This window comes from Lissotriton helveticus, chromosome 1_1 (genome assembly GCF_964261635.1).
Source record: "Lissotriton helveticus chromosome 1_1, aLisHel1.1, whole genome shotgun sequence".
NCBI lineage: Eukaryota > Metazoa > Chordata > Amphibia > Caudata > Salamandridae > Lissotriton > Lissotriton helveticus.
Window position 1 is genome coordinate 1,044,211,792 of NC_136057.1, and position 17,453 is coordinate 1,044,229,244.

General features: G+C 48.7%; 1 protein-coding gene across 1 annotated transcript in view; it reads left to right on the forward strand.

Moving 5' to 3' along the window:
- Positions 1-17,453, forward strand: part of RABL2B (RAB, member of RAS oncogene family like 2B) — a 227,364-nt gene that overhangs the window by 107,496 nt on the left and 102,415 nt on the right. The window lies entirely within an intron of this gene.

The following is a 17,453-nucleotide window of genomic DNA, read 5'->3' on the forward strand; positions in this document are numbered from 1 at the left end:
AAACCTTGAGCTTCCGATGGTAGCGGTTAGGACTAACCTCCTGACTGAGGTGCTTCAACCGGCAGCAGCCTCTTTGGAGCCCCTGCTGCCATTTAATGAGGCCCTGACGGACATTCTTTTGGGCACTCGGTCCAAGCCCATCACAGGGGCTCCTGTGGATAAGATGATTGCCCGACAACACAGTTTTCCTCTCCTAACACCCCACCCTGAGAGCTTGGTGGTCCAAGCTTCGACTTCCAAGGGCGCATTCCCTACCGCATCACCTGATAGGGAATCCAAGAAGCTGGACCATCTTAAGAAGAAAACGTTTTCTTTCTCCAGCTTAGGACTGCAGTCATTGAACACCGCAAGTCTCTTGGGCCATTACTCCCATTCTGTGTGGGACACGGTCATGCAGGTGCTGCCACACTGCCCGGAGGAAGCCCAGGCTGTGCTCTCCTGTGCAGTGGCCGAAGGGAGAGACATAGCGAAGTTCACCATACCGTGTGGGCTGGACACCGCTGACTTGCTAGTCAGGACAATTTCAACTTCAGTAGCCCCTAGACGCTACACCTGGCTGAGGTCCACTGGCTTTTCTTGTGATTTCCAAGCTACACATTTGGACATGCCCTTTGATGGCTGTCCCTTGTTTGGCCACAAAGCAGACAACACGCTCAAGCGCTTTAAGGACTCCAGGGCTACAGCCAGATCCTTGGGCCTCACTTCCACCTCTTGCCCCGCACAGTCTGATTTTTTTCCACCCTATTGTGGCTAAGGAAGGGGTGCCCCACCATGTTCCTTCCAGAGCCACAGGCCTGCACAAGCTGTCCAGAATTTTTCGGGGACGTGGGACCCACCGTCGTGGACCTGGGGGCCAGCGGGAGGGCCAGTGGGAGGGCCAGTCCACCAGCGCCCCCCTCTGCAGAAGCCTCCAAGCCTGACCTTTCAGGGCCACCATTCACCAGTGGGCGGCAGGATTCACCATCACCACCCCCACTGGCTCAACATCACTTCAGACAGGTGAGTTTTGCAGATAGTCTGAAGGTGCTACTCCCCCCCCCCCTCCCTTCGAGACTACCCCTCCATCCATGCCACCTCAATCCCATCGCATGTCGGAGGATCACTTTTCTTCAACAGGAAGTAATGGCTCTGTTGGCCAAGGGAGCCATCAAGCGAGTCCCTGCCCCAGAAGTAGGTTGTAGTTGTTATTCCCACTACTTTTTGGTGCCCAAGAAGGACAACGGCCTGCATCCTATCTTGGATCTCAGGAACGTTACCCGATTCCTCTGGGAGGAGAAGTTCAAAATGTTGACACTGACTCAGGTCCTGTCTGCCCTCGACCCTGGAGATGGGATGGTAGAGTTGGACATTTCAGGGCGCCTATTTTCACATCCCCGTCCTGCCGGCTCACAGGCGTTACCTACGGTTCATGGTAGGCCACGAGCACTTTCAGTTTACCATGCTCCTATTTGGTCTTTCCAGCGCCCCTTGGGTGTTCACGAAAGTGATGGCGGTGGTCGCAGCCCATCTGCGCAGATCAGGGGTTCCAGTCTTCCCCTATCTCAATGACTGACTGTTGAAGGCAGGCTCATCTCCTAGTTTCAGACTATGGTCGACCTCCTGCATTCACTGGGGTTCACCATCAACGTGCCAAGTCACACCTGATTCCCTCTCAGAAGCTCCTTTTCATCGGAGCTGTTCTGGACGCAACGCAGTTTCGGGCTTATCCTCCCGAGCAGCCAGTCCTTGATATTCGGGCTATGATTCCGATCCTTCAGCCTCTGTCCCAAGTTTCGGTCAGAAGGACCCTGAGGCTACTGGTCCTCATGACCTCCAGCATCCTGCTGATGGACTATGCCTGGTGGCATATGCAGGCTCTGCAATGGGACCTGAAGTTCCAGTGGGCACAGCATCAGGGGAATCTTTCAGATTGCATCAAGATCTCGGAGGGCACTGCACCTCAATTGCAGTAGTGGCTGATGAACCAGGATTGGGTCGATGGCCAGTCCTTCTCCCTTCCCCAGCGAGAGCTCACAGTTGTGACAGATGCTTCCCTTTTGGGGTGGGGCAGCCACATGGGAGAGGTGGAGATCATAGGCCTCTGGTCTCCGCCAGCTCCACATCAACCTTCTGTAGCTTCGGGCAATCCGTCTTGCTCTCTTCATATGGAGAGTAGTACAGGTGTTCACGGACAACACCACCACCATGTGGTACCGCAACAAACGGCGGGGTGAGGTCGTGGACCCTATATCAGGAGGAACTTCGTCTCTGAAAGTGGCTGGAACATCAGGGCATGTCCCTGATGGTTCAACACCTGGCAGGTTCTCTGAACGCCAGGGCGGATAAACTCAGCTGCCTTTGCATGATGGATCGCGAATGGCGTTTTCATTCGGAAGTGGCGCAAGGTCTCTTTCAGCAATGAGGAGAGCCTTGGTTCGATCTATTCGCCACGCGCGCAATGTCAGCAGTTCTTCGTGTTGGACTTTCCAATGCGACACTCGGTAGGCGACTTTTCGTCACGGTCTTCTATGCACCTTTCCACCTATACCACTACTACCCAGAGTGCTGAAGATGATATAGCACGACCGGGCCCAAGTCATTCTTGTGGCCCGGACTGGTCACGAAGAGTCTGGTATCCCGAGCTCTTGCACATGGCTATCAATCCTCCGATGAGACTGCCCCTCCGGGAAGATCTTCTGTCACAGCAGCAGGGGACGGTCCTCCACCCGAACCTGTCCAGCCTCCACTTCCTTGTGTGGAGATTGAGCGGCGACAGTTGACTGCTTTCGACCTTCTTTCTGAGGACTACCATTATCTTGACAGCCAGGCGTCCCTCCACCAAAACGGTATACGCCTGTAGATGGAAAAAGTTGTGGCACGGTGTGCAGCAAAGGCTGTAGATCCCCTGTCTGCCCCTTTTCAGAGCTTCTACTTCATTCTTCCTTTGGCCCAACAGGGAGCTGCTCTTGGCACTCTAAAAGGCAATCTTTCTACCATTTTGGCCTTTCTTCGGTTTTCCTGACCAGCCTTCTCTTTTCAAGTCCCCTATTGAAAATCATTTCCTCAAGGGCAATAGTCACTTGTTTCCTCCAATTCCTTTCATAATGACCCAGTGGGACTTGAACCTGGTTCTGGCCTATCTTTCGTGCGCTTCTTTTGACCCACTACAAAACTGTCCTCTCAGACTTCTGACACTTAAAACTGACTTTTGGTTGCCATCACCTCTGCTCGCAGGGTGAGTGAGCTTCAGGCTTTTTCTTCCAAACCTCCTTACCTGGCTGTTCGTCCGGACAAAGTTTTCCTTCCTTCTCAAAGCGGTTCCCTCTTTCCAAAAACGACAGACAACCACTTTGCCCACCTTCTTCCCGCCCCCGCATCCTTCTAAGGAGAAAGAGAGGCTCCACCGTCTGGATCCCAAATGTGCGCTTTCATTCTCTCTGGATCACACAAAGCAATTCAGGGTGGATGACTAGCTCTTTGTTGGCTATGTGGGCGCCAAGAAAGGTCTGGCCATACAAAAAATGGGAGAAAGTGTTATCCCTGTGCACTCAGTTGTATGGGAAATTATTTCGTCTTTGGACTGTTGTCGAGTTGGCGCTACATTCGTCGCACGTAGTCAGCCGTGCCTTCAAATTGGAAAAATGTGGTGTGGGCAGAGTAACCTGCCCGCTGGAGTGTGCGCTCAGTGAACAATGAAACACTGCGGTTTCTTCACAAGATTGAATTTATTTTCTTGCGATCTTGAAAATTTGCCAACACATCTTTAAACTTGAATGTTGCATTCCTTAACTTATTGCATACATAATGTCCATCTTATGTCGCAATTTACATCCTCATAACGTTTTTTACATCCACCCAATGCATTTCGGGTCAACACACCAGGACCCTTCGTCATGGGTCTGAAACAAGCGTCAAAACAGGACCAAATTAGTTACTCCAACTATGAAATACGCAAAAATTGTGCAAGATAATGGTGCTCACTGTGAACATGCAAGCTGGAAGTGTAAACAAAAGCGTCACGCAATGGTAGAAATCTCGGTAAAAGAAACGTGATAGAGTGGCATAGTGTGGAAGTTTAAGAATAAAGTTCAAATTTAAGTCTATAAGGACGGTGAGTGAACGAAACAGAAAGAAAGACGGAAACCGAGTGTCGCCGTATAGCTCCATGCAAAATGAAACGACGAGAGGATAAAGTGCAGCAGAGTTTGGATCGTTATCGAAAGACTCACGTAAGGACCGGATAATGCCCCGTCTCGTGAAAGTCTGAAGGTATCTGACAGACTAACAAAAAGGAATGTGATTTGTGCCATAGAGGTCACGTGATCCACTACCGTTATCCAATGAGAAAGGAGATGTGCGCGGACGCCACCACCATGTGATCTGAGTATGAAGGCTTCGTGATAAGGAAGTATAGGTGTTCACGAGACGGATAATAAAGTTGCATGCAGAAAACTAAAAAAAATAAAACGTGTATGAAATGTAATAAAAACGTGGAACTTAGAACATGCTGGATGACATGGAAATGGATTGTGCATGTCAAAATCAGGAAGAAACAATCGAATCATGGTATTTATATGAATGTCGGGGACCCAGTAGAGATCAAAAAGTCAATGCATAAATTTGACAATGAGATAACAGTCGATCATAGAAAACATGAATGTTCAATCCGATCATTCATCCCGATGGGATGAGTGGATTTTTTTTTAATCCAAAAAAAACTCCGCTCTTAATCTTTGTTTCAAAGGATCCACATCTCGGCGTTGTGGGATAGTCTCCAGACCATGAATCTCAATTGTGCTATCTGATGGCCGGCTTCTTTCCAATGATCGATTGTTTCTTCCTGATTTTGACATGCACAATCCATTTCCATGTCATCCACGTTTTTATTACATTTCATACACGTTTTATTTTTTTAGTTTTCTGCATGCAACTTTATTATCCGTCTCGTGAACACCTATACTTCCTTATCACGAAGCCTTCATACTCAGATCACATGGTGGTGGCGTCCGCGCACATCTCCTTTCTCATTGGATAACGGTAGTGGATCACGTGACCTCTATGGCACAAATCACATTCCGTTTTGTTAGTCTGTCAGATACCTTCAGACTTTCCCGAGACGCGGCATTATCCGGTCCTTACGTGAGTCTTTCGATAACGATCCAAACTCTGCTGCACTTTATCCTCTCGTCGTTTCATTTTGCATGGAGCTATACGGCGACACTCGGTTTCCGTCTTTCTTTCTGTTTCGTTCACTCACCGTCTTTATAGACTTAAATTTGAACTTTATTCTTAAACTTCCACTCTATGCCACTCTATCACGTTTCTTTTACCGAGATTTCTACCATTGCGTGACGCTTTTGTTTACACTTCCAGCTTGCATGTTCACAGTGAGCACCATTATCTTGCACAATTTTTGCGTATTTCATAGTTGGAGTAACTAATTTGGTCCTGTTTTGACCCTTGTTTCAGACCCCTGACGAAGGGTCCTGGTGTGTTGACCCGAAATGCATTGGTTGGATGTAAAAACCGTTATGATGATGTAAATTGCGACATAAGATGAGCATTATGTATGCAATAAGTTAATGAATGCAACATTCAAGTTTAAAGATGTTTTGAAAATTTTTTAAGATCGCAAGAAAATAAATTCAATCTTGTGAAGAAACCGCAGTGTTTCATTGTTCACTGAGCGCACACTCCAGCGGGCAGGTTACTCTGCCCACACCACATTTTTCCATACAAAAAATGGACCATCTCTCGGTGGGTCGTTCTTTGCATCAGAATCTGCTATTCCTTAGTGAAAAAGAAATCTGCAGTGGGGTTGCGCGCCCATTCCACCAGTGCAACGGCAGCCACTTCTGCTTTGGGACGTGGAGTCCCCCTTAATGACGTCTGCCAGGCACCTGTGTGGGTTTCAATTCACAGGTTTACTAAAGACTACTGCCTGGACAGCCAAGTCGGGAGAGACGGCTTCTTTCGCTGTTCAGTTCTCTTGGACTTTCTGGTCTGAACCTGGTTCACAGACCCACCTCCGGGGTTGGTATTGCTGGGGTGTCTAATCTAAGGTGAGGAATCCATAACTAATAGTCTCTTTCAGATGAACAAGTTACTTACCTTCGGTAATGATATATCTGTAACATACCTATATTAGTTATGGATTCCTCACTGCCCCACCCTTCCTTCCTGTTCTGCGAACTGAGTTCTAGGGTAAGGGACTCCCTTTCCGGGCCCTAGTTTTGGGCACTAGTGGTAATTTTCTTGCTTGGCTCTATGCTTCTGCCGTGGAATGTTGTGTAAAGAACTGACGTCAGTGCGCAGGGGGGGTGTCTAAGTAGATAGTAATTTGTTTTTCAGCTTTTGTGTACAAATGTGATTTGTATTCTATAGGCACTATATCACCTCTGTTGAATGTGATGTAATGATACCCGGTTCGTCCAGCAACTGTTTGGATCACCAGGTTGGTCGTGTTTACACATGAGCTTGTACAGAACTTAAAATGTTTGCATGTTCCTGTGTCCCATTGTGTATTTGAAGTCAGATTTAATCAAATCATAGAATGGTTCAACCCATTCCGCGTAATCCAAAATGTATGTTGTGCCAAAATTAAAAAATCCTAAAATAGATTGCAATCTTTTCAGAGTTGTCGGAGGTTGGAGCAATGCCCATTTTTCTAGAAAATAGCTAGCCAAGCTTTTGCCTTCACTTGACAACTCATATCCTAAAAGTAAGACATTGATATGGGCAATTTATTTTTTTGTTTAAAGTTAAGCTCGTAGCCCAAGTGAGCAAACCCCAGAATTATGCTGTCTACTCTGTCCAAGTGCTCCATTAGTTAATCATCCGTCAGGTATGTAAATTACATAGGACAACGCCTCCTTGTTAGAATTGGGGGTCTCTAGTTTGCACATCTAGAGTCAGTAGAGTGTCCCTCCCACCACTAGGACCATGAACCCCTGCACCAGTTACCCTATTCCTCTCAGAGACACTGCGCACTACTGGAGCTACCTTATGTCCTTGAACCTCCTGGTGTATGATAACCCCCTCCAAGTCAGGTGCCACATCTCTGGGTGTGTGTACTACTCCCTCAGCACTGGAAAATTCAATTTTGCTAACACCATCTGAGCTGGACTCCACCTCCAACTCAGCAAAGCTCAATCTCTGAGCTACACACATTTCTTGTTGCTGGGCTGAAACACTCATGCCCTCAAGCCTCTCGAGCTCCAAATCAAGCTTCCTCATTATCAAGTCATGCTCAAACTGCATTTTCTTTTCCTCTAGAGCCATCTTCTTGCTTTCTAGCTCCACCTCTAGAGCCATCTTCTTGCTTTCTAGCTTCAGTTGTCCACTCAACTCGAGCTTGGCCAGCTCCATTTGATGCATCCTGTTTTCTTTCCTGTCTGCCAACTCTTCTGGGAACAGGCCTCGGGCAGAAACCCTGCTACCCAACGGGGAGGTTGCACCCCTCCCTTCTGGACCCAGTGGTCCCTCCGGCTGCTGCCAGGGGTATTACTTGCTGCCATCCAGGCCCTCAGCGCCTTGTGGTAGTGCTCCTTCTTGGTGATTCCGATCAGGGGAATTTGAAACTTTTTGCAGAAGCTCTTGAGCTGGTTGTTGGTGTAGCTTTCTAGTTTCTCTTCCTCCCAATCACAGTCAACAGATGCAATGGATGCTGCCTTTTCCATTCTGACTGAACCAGGCATGATTTAAAAAAATGGAGATCTCTGGCAAAAATAAGTATCAGAAGTACGTGGCTGCGTTATGGTCTGCACTCACTAAGTAGTGTTCACCAATTACTGTACATGAGTCACAAATGCAAATTCGGAATCCCTTCCGCTGACTACCAATGTTAGAATTGGGGGTCTTCTCTAGTTTGCACAGGTAGGCACTTGTGACTAATAGGGAACCTCTCCTCTAGTCAGAGTAAGGGGGATTACACTCCTAAAATAACCCCTGCTCATTCCCTTTGTAGCGTGGCAAAAGCAGCGAGGCTTTATTTCAGAGGCGTTATAAGTTAAGCATATGGGATCACATACAGTAACCCAGTGACAACACTACAAATGGACACCGCGCAAGGTTTTACATCAAAAATAGGTATATTTTATATAGAGTTACCACAAGACCAATAAACAACAAAAATAATCCACAATACTATTAGATTTCAAGATTCCTGGTTAAAAGGCTTAATTCAAGGTTCGGTGCTGTGCGAGTCGGTAGCCCTATCCGGCCACAGCGTTGTTGAAAATGACACAGAGTCGAACAAATCCAGCGGACTGCGTCAGTACGGGCCCACTCAAATGTCGATAGACTCAGTCACAGTACCTTTTACTTGAGGTTGCCGGCACCGATGTGCGAGCCGGTTCCGGTGTTCGTCACGGTGCAGAAAGGAAGCATTGCAGGACGCCTTGTCCCTCGACGCGGTGCAGGCCGCGTCCCGTTGACAGAGTCAGAGGATCCAAGGCTTGCGTTGCAGGGCGAGACGGTGCTTCGATGCGGCGCTTGCAGCTTGCGGTGCGGCGACAGAGACTGAGTACGGGAGCTGGTGTCGATCAGTCCGGACAGTGGTGCGAGTCGGGCGGTGCGTGCGAGGCGGTGCCCAACTCTGGTGCGGTCACAGGACACGGAGTCAGCAGCAGGGACCTCTTCGGTCAGACCAGTACGAGTCGGTGTAGCGAGGCGTTGCACATCGTGGTGTCCACCAGTCGCGGTGCAGGCTACGGCTCGGTGACTGCGTCAGGACGGAGTCGGTGAGCGCAGAGCTTGCATTGTTGGAGGCAGACGTCGCTTGATGCGGTGCCTACAGGGCACCGGGCCGGTCAGGAGAGGCGGTCACAGCTCCCTGCCTCTGTAACCACTGAAACAGCGTTTCCAGCAGCAATTCACAAAGGCTGATGCAGTCCACTGGTCCTGGGACTTCGGTCAGGGGGCAAGCTCTCTTCCAAGCCCTTGGAGATCTTTTGCACAAGTCTACAAAGTTCTTTCTCCTCTCTTTGGCAGTCAGACAACCACCGCAGGCCAATGCCCCAAGCAGCACTTCAGCTTGGGAATAGTCTCTCCTCCGTTTCTTCAGGTTCCTTCTCCTCAGCAGAGGTTTTGTCTTGTAAGTCCAGAAGTGATCTAATTTCATGGGATCAGGGTCCCAATACTTATACCCCAAAATCCTTTGTTCTCTGAGGGGAGAGGGGCCTGTGCCCAGTTCCAGCCAGTTCTGAAGCACTCTGTTTACCAGACTTCTCCTTTCCTTTCACAGCGCAGGGCAGGCACATCAGATGCCCCACAGGAGGTGTAGCCAGCATTGTGGAAGGCAAGTACAGTCCTGGAGCACTTTGTTGACAGTCTTCTTTCTCTTCTTTCAGTGTGCAGGGCAGAGATATCAGACGCACCACAGGCGGTGGAGCCAGCATTGTAGAGGGAAGGCCCAGCCCTATTCAGGTCCCAGGTGCAACTCCTCCCTCCCATCTAGATGCAGATCTCTCTATTCACCACTGGGCTGCCCCAGCCTGTCTCTTGGAATCCCACAGCCCTGTCACTCACAAACGCAGACAAAGGAATGCACAACCTCGCAGAGGCAGGCTCAAATGGTTAGGCAAGCAAATACCTACTTTCTAAAAGTGGTATTTGCAAACACAGAATATTAAAATAAATGTCACTAAAAGATGTATTTTATTATTCTGAGTCCAGGCATACTAAACTCGAATTTCTACCATGTTCTCTGAGTCTGCTAGGATTATAACATGTAATAATCTAGCAGCCCATTCTGGCTTATGGAGAACTGGTAGCCTTGCAATAGTAAAAAACGAAAATGGCTGTAATTCACTATTAGGACATGCCACACACATCAGGGATTGTCCAACCTTATACTTACAATGCACCCTGCCCGTGGGCCTACCATAGAGGTGACTAATATGAAGACAAGGGAAGGTTTAGGGACTGGCAAGTGGGTGCACTTGCCCAGTCACCCTGACAGTACCAGACTGCATGCAGGTTCTGCAATGGCAGACCGTAGACAGATATTACAAGGCCGCTTCTGTGGGTGGCACAACCAGTGCTGCAAGCCCACTAGCAGCATTTGGATTTACACGCCCTGGGCACACTCCGTGCACTGTACTAGGGTCTGACAAGTAAACCAAATAGTCAATTATGGAATCACCCATTAATACATTAATTTACAATAGGTAGAGCATATGCACTTTAGCACTGATCAGCAGTGGTAAAGTGCCCAGAGTCATAAAATAGCCAACAACAGGTCAGAAAAAATATAGGAGGTAGGCAAAAAGTTCAGGGATGACCCTGCAAAAAGGGCCAAGTCCAACACTCCTCATCAAAAAGTAACTCTATCACTCTGGCTGAAAACACCCCAGGGCTATTTTTATACTCTTGAGGCAAACAACAAAATTACCTCTGAGAACCTAGCACTGAAAATGTTGTCAAATACCTACTTTCAGGTGCTATTTTGGCAGAAAAATCCATTTGAGATATCTAGTGTTTTGTATTTCTTCCGCAGTGTCATTCGTTAGTGCAGCACTGTGTGCATTTTGTACTGCAAATGTGGAACTAGCTGTGTTTAAATGTCTGTAATCTAATATTAGACGGTACGAATTAGCTGGTTTCATTACAGGAAACAAGGATTTTTCATTGACATGCAATTTTCTATTACACCTTGGTATTCAAGTTGTTCTAGGACTTCCCTAATATGTTTCTTAGCTTCATTTTTTTATTGGGTATTGTCTCTGGGGTTGAGGAGTTGATTTTAATGGGATCTCATGATGAGGTGACTCATCATCCAACCCAACATGACTGCGGTATAGTGCAGGAGCTAGTGCTAATGCCCACTCCTTTGCCTAAGAATGTTTTACTGACTCTGGAACTAGGTCGGAGAAAGCCATTTAAATTACTGTTTTCCCGTTTGGGCATTCCATTATGAACACAGGTGGCCAGTCTTTTGCAGTTAAAAGAATATTGTAACCATATGCCCACTCCTTGGCGTATGAATGTTTTACTGATTCTGGAACGAGGACAGAGAAAGCTGGTAAAATTACCTTTTCCCATTTAAGCATTCCATTATGATCTCAAGTGTTAAAAGAATATCGTAAACATATGACCGGTTATCCGAAAAGAAAGGCTTGATATTCCTGGGTATGTTCACCTCCTACTGAAATCGTTATTTCATATAAACAATGGGGAGCACTTTCTCTTGTATCATGTGTTTCCACAGTAATATGCTCAATCATTCTGATAGATACATCTGCCGTGTGGATTCCTCACCTTGCGAATATCCCCTTGCGTCAGCAACATTCGGAAATTCTTTTGTAGCTTTGCGCCGACGTGGATCCGGACGTCACAGAGGCACGGCATCGCACGCGACTCCGCTGACGTCACCGACGCCTATAATAGGCCCACGCCGGCGTGATGACATCAGTTCCCTTTTTTCCGCGTCTTCGACGCTAACGGTTTTCAGGGATCGTACTGTAGCTTACAGTAACTTTGTTACTATTTTCATTGTATTGTGTCTATCTTCATACTTTTCGAGATGTCGTCAAAGAAGACTGGGTTTAAAGCTTGTGGCGAGTGTGGCAAGACTATGTCTATCACCGATCCTCACGAATGCTGTGTCTGGTGTTTAAGCTCCGACCATGATGTTGAGGACTGTCTTTGCTGCAAGAAGATGACGCCGAAAGCTTTGAGAGAGAGAGAGAGGCGAAACTCCTCGTGGCAAAGCTTAAAAGTAAGAAGATTAAGAAATCTTCGAAGTCTCGATCTCGTCGGTCGAGGTCTCGTTCGAGGTCGCACTCGGAGTCGTCTTCGGCTCACGCTTCGAAGTCTTCGAGGAAGAAACACAGGAAGAAGAGCCATGAGTCGCGTCATCATTCTGGGAAGGACTCTAGTTCAAGACCGAAGTCCCAGGTCAAACTTCTGAGTAAAGAAGTGGAGATTTCAGAATCGGAACATGATGAGGCTTCGCATCCGGGTTCAGCCGAATCTCAGAAACAGGTCCATTCTCCGTGTCCATCCAATCCTTCTGGTCAGGAGGATGAAGGTGAGGAGCAGGGGGCTGGTGGAGCCGAAGTTCCAGTACCTGAGGGTTCGTCGACTCCGGTTCCGGCACCCGATGAAGAGGTCGACGTCGTATCGACTCCGCCTCCTCAGGAACAGCCACGAGGTCCATATCCTGAGTTTCCGACTCCAGGTCAGGATCCTTCTCCGTTCCTGAACGCCATGTTTGGTGTCTATTCCAGGGCAATTTTCTCGTCTGGTGCACCTGTTGGTCCCACGGGTCCTATGGCCTTTAACTTAGGTGTTCCTCAGGCTTACGCCCCTGCACCCTTCATGCCTTTTATGCCGGCTATACCACCGCATTGGCATTTTCCGACACCGCCGGTGTCGTCGACGCCGAAGCGCACGACGCCGGTGCCATCGACGCCGATCCCATCGACGCCGATACCTGCGACTCCGAGGCAGAATTCTGCCCGACCTCGTATGGATAGACCCCGTCCGACTTCGGGTTCGACGCCGGCACCGACCCCGTCGGAGTCGATTCCGGAACCATTGGCTTCGGTGGTGAAGGAAAGATCTCGGACAAAGGCCCAGAGACTTCTGGAAGAAGAGAAATATGGGTATTCAGATACTGAAGAAGGAGAGTTGCAGGATTCTGAGGATCCGTTTGAGGATTTGTGTGAAGCCAGTGGGCTTGAACTATCACCTGAATGGGAATTGGCTTCTGTGTCAAATGTTCCATCAAAGGATGTGATACCTTATCACACTGTCATTAAGAAAGCAGCGAGTCTATTGAATATTACTCTGCCCACTGCTGATTATAAGCCTAATATTTTGACTGAGGTGCTTCATTCACCCTCATCTATCATTGAACCTATGTTGCCCTTCAACAAGGCCTTGTCTGAGCCTATTTATGAGGTCTGGAAGAAACCCTTATCTGCTCCTGCAGTTTCTAGAACAGTGGCCAGGAGATATAGAGCTGCACCAGAGGACCCTGCATTTTTATCTTCACATCCTCTTCCTGAGAGTTTGGTGATACAGGCTGCTTGCTCAAAGAAATCTGCTGGTGCTTTTCCACAAGTTCCTGGAGATAAGGAATCCAGGAAGCAAGACCAACGTGCCAAGAAGGTTTTCTCATCAGCCAGTATGGCATTAAAGTCAACCAATGCTACGTGTCTGATGGGAAAGTATATCCATGCTTTGATGGATTCTGTCAAGCAGTTGATTGCGAAAGTCCCTGAGGATGACAGGAAGGATTTTCAGGAAGTGGTATTGGACACTCAAGCAGCTGCGAGACAGGTCATTCAGAGTGGTCTGGACACTGCTGATTCAGTGGCAAGGGTCATGGGTTCCTCCGTGGCCACTAGGAGGGCTGCCTGGCTCAAATCTTCAGAATTCTCTGCAGACGTCCAATCTGCCTTGATGGACTTGCCTTTTGATGGATCAGGGTTGTTTGGTAAGAAGGCTGATACTGCCTTGGAACGTTTTAAGGACAGTAGGGCCACTGCAAAATCTTTGGGTCTTCAGTCCAGGGGTTCTACCGGAAGACGTTTCAGGGTATTTGGTCGATCTTCCTTTCGGTCTTACAGATCATCCCAGAAGCAGCCTCAGCAGCAGCAGAATACACTGTACAAGTCGTACAGGGGCAGACAAAGATCCCGCCCTAGAGGTCGTCAAGCTTCCTCCTCCTCCTCCTCCTCTCCTTCCCAACCCCCTGCCAACGCAGCAAAGCAGCCCTAGATCCGCCATTCCGGATCATGTGGGCCCAGTGGGGGGTCGGCTTACACATTTTCTACAAGATTGGGAATTAATAACATCGGATCTTTGGGTTCTCAATCTTGTAGAGAATGGGTATGCACTTCCTTTCCAGGAATTCCCTCCCAATTACCCTCCTTGCCAGGGTTATTGTTCGGAAGACCACCTGCTTCTCCTGCAGGAAGAAGTCCTGGCACTGTTCCGAAAAGGTGCAATAGAGGTGGTTCCAGAGCAGGAAAGGGGTTGGGGGTGCTACTCCCGGTATTTCCTGATCCCCAAGAAAGATGGCAGGCTTCGGCCAATCCTGGACCTCATGATTTTGAACCTTTACCTGAGGCAGGAAAAGTTCAAAATGCTCACTCTTGCACAGGTTCTTCAAGCGCTGCTGGAAGAAGACTGGATGGTGTCGATCGACTTGCAGGATGCGTATTTTCATATTCCCATCTTGAAGTCGCACAGAAAGTATCTCCGTTTCACGGTTGGGTCACAGCACTACCACTTTGTGGTCCTTCCGTTTGGTCTTACTACTGCACCTCGAGTCTTCACCAAGGTGATGGCAGTGGTGGCAGCTCATCTCAGGAGATCGGGGATTCATGTGTTTCCGTATCTAGACGACTGGCTGATCAAAGCGGAGTCGCCGGAGAAGGTGCTCCATCATCTGCAAGAGACAACTTTGTTGTTGCACAGGTTGGGTTTTTCGATAAATGTACCCAAGTCTCACCTGGTGCCCTCACAGCGCAACCTGTTCATAGGTGCGGTACTGGACACTACGGTGTGTCGCGCATTCCCTCCTCCTCAAAGGATTCGCGACATACAGGAGATGATTCCTTTATTTTTCAATGGAGCGGTCGTTCCAGTCCTGAAGGTTCTTCGCCTGCTCGGTCTGATGGCTTCATGCATTCTGTTGGTCAACCATGCACGCTGGCACATGAGGGCACTCCAGTGGTGCCTCCGCAGGCAGTGGTATCAACACAACGGAGATCTCAGGGAGTCAGTGAAGATCTCCAGAGAAACTGCGGCGGATCTATCTTGGTGGAGTGTGGAAGGCAATCTGTCTCAAGGGAAGCCTTTCCAACTGCCTCCATCGGTGGCCACAGTGATATCGGATGCATCCACCCTAGGGTGGGGTGCTCATCTGGGGGATCTGGAGGTCAAAGGTCAAAGGTCTCCAGAGGAAAGGTTGCTTCACATCAACCTTCTAGAATTGCAGGCGATACGTTTGGCGCTCAAGGCCTTCCTCCCTTCCCTTCGCGGTCAGTCAGTCCAGGTCCTGACGGACAACACGACCTCGATGTGGTACGTCAACAAGCAGGGAGGAGTAGGGTCGCAGTGTCTCTGCAAGGAGGCTCTGCGCCTCTGGTCCTGGGTTCAGGACCATCGGATTTGTCTGATGGCAAGTCATCTGGCCGGGGTTCTGAACGTTCGTGCAGACAGTCTCAGTCAGCAGTTCTCTGCCGATCACGAGTGGAGGCTTCACCCAGAGGTAGTTCACGACATCTTTCGGATGTGGGGGACTCCTCGGGTGGACCTGTTCGCCACTCGCGAGAATGCTCACTGCCTGTCATTCTGCAGTCTCCAGTATCCGTTGCAAGGAGCCTTGGGGGACGCGTTTCAGTTGAGTTGGGGAAATCAACTCCTTTACGCGTTTCCTCCCATACCCTTGACTCCTCGGGTTCTGAGGAAGATTCGCCAAGACCGGGCCCAAGTCATATTGATCGCCCCGGATTGGCCAAGAAGGGTGTGGTATTCGGACCTTCTCCACCTCTCCTCTCGCCCACCGCTCCGTCTCCCTCACAGGGCAGATCTCCTCTCTCAGATGGAGGGGCAGGTTCTACACCCCCACCTCCAGACCTTACACCTTCATGCCTGGAGATTGAGCGGGGCAACCTGATTTCTTTTTCTCTCCCTCACGATGTGGTGGATGTCATCTTGTCGGCCAGGCGTGACTCCACTAAGTCCATCTATTCTTATAGGTGGTCTAAATTTGTTGCTTGGTGCAGGGAGAAATCTATAGACCCTTTGAGGTCCCATTTATCTGATGTGCTCCAGTTTGCCCTTTCTCTGGCTCAGCAGGGGCTTGCTGTTGCCACGGTGAAGGGTTATCTTTCTGCGCTGTCTGCTTTTATCTGTTTGCCTGACCAGCCTTCTCTTTTTAAGTCTCCCATTGTTTTAAGGTTTTTGAAGGGCCTCACTAATAGGTTCCCCCCTACACCTTTTATTGTGCCTCAGTGGGATTTGAATCTAGTTTTGACATTTTTAATGGGTGCTCCTTTTGAGCCTCTTCACAAATGTCACATGAGGCTTCTGACTTTCAAAACGTTTTTTCTCGTTGCAATCACCTCGGCAAGGAGGGGTAAGTGAGCTTCAAGCTCTTAGTTCCAAGCCCCCATTCCTGACCATTCATGCTGAACGAATGGTTCTTAGGACCAGGGCTGCTTTTCTGCCAAAGGTGGTGACTCCTTTCCACCTTAGTCAATCCATTACCCTTCCTACTTTTTATCCTCCCCCTCACCCTTCCAAGGAGGAGGAGAGATTACACCGTCTTGACCCCAAGAGGGCGGTGTCTTTTTACTTGGACAGGACTAAAGACTGTGGAGTGGACGACCAGCTCTTCGTTGGCTTTGCTGGCTGCAAGAAAGGAAGAGCGGTCCATAAGAGGACTTTGTCGAGATGGATCGTCCTCTGCATTAAGATCTGCTACTCTTTGGCCGGTAAGGACCCACCAGAGGGTATAAGGGCTCATTCAACTAGAGCTAAGTCTTCGACCTCAGCATTGGCTAGAGGTGTGCCTGTTGAGGATATTTGTAGAGCGGCAACTTGGTCTTCCCTCCACACTTTAGCGAAGCATTACTGCTTGGATTCCGAAGTGAGGAGGGAGGGTCACTTTGCGCGCTCTGTCCTTCAGGATTTCCTGGTTTAGAAGAGTGGACACCCTCCTCCGGGAGTGGGGACTGCTGTGGGACTCTATTCACAAGGTGAGGAATCCACACGGCAGATATATCTATCAGAAGAACAAGTTACTTACCTTCGGTAACGCTTTTTCTGGTAGATACTATATCTGCCTGTGGATTCCTCACTGACCCACCCGCCTCCCCGTTGTCCACTCTTCTATGCCAGTGGTTTATATAATGTATTATTTTATGGTCAAGGATTTGTCTATTTCAAATGTTTTATTGCATTTGCTTCACACTGTGTGTGTTACCTTGATTTCTATACTGCGTATACTGTGTATATGTCTACTGTCATCGGTCCGTCCGTGTGCCTCGAAGGCACGGAAAAAAGGGCGGAACTGATGTCATCACGCCGGCGTGGGCCTATTATAGGCGTCTGTGACGTCAGCGGAGTCGCGTGCGATGCCGTGCCTCTGTGACGTCCGGATCCACGTCGGCGCGAAGCTACAAAAGAATTTCCGAATGTTGCTGACGCAAGGGGATATTCGCAAGGTGAGGAATCCACAGGCAGATATAGTATCTACCAGAAAAAGCGTTACCGAAGGTAAGTAACTTGTTCGTTCTACTCCCACCAGATAATCCATCAGGTTCCGGCGAGCTATTGTGACTTCTGCTGCTCTATCCAGCATAGTCACTGCCCAGTCCCTGTTCAGAAGCAGTCATGCGTTTTTTTAGTCCTAGCTAATTTTTTTCTTTTTTAATTGAGGTTTAGAATTCTTTGGTTTGTCTTTTTTTCATGATGTAGTCTGATGAACATTGTGATTCCTCTCACTCTTTTGT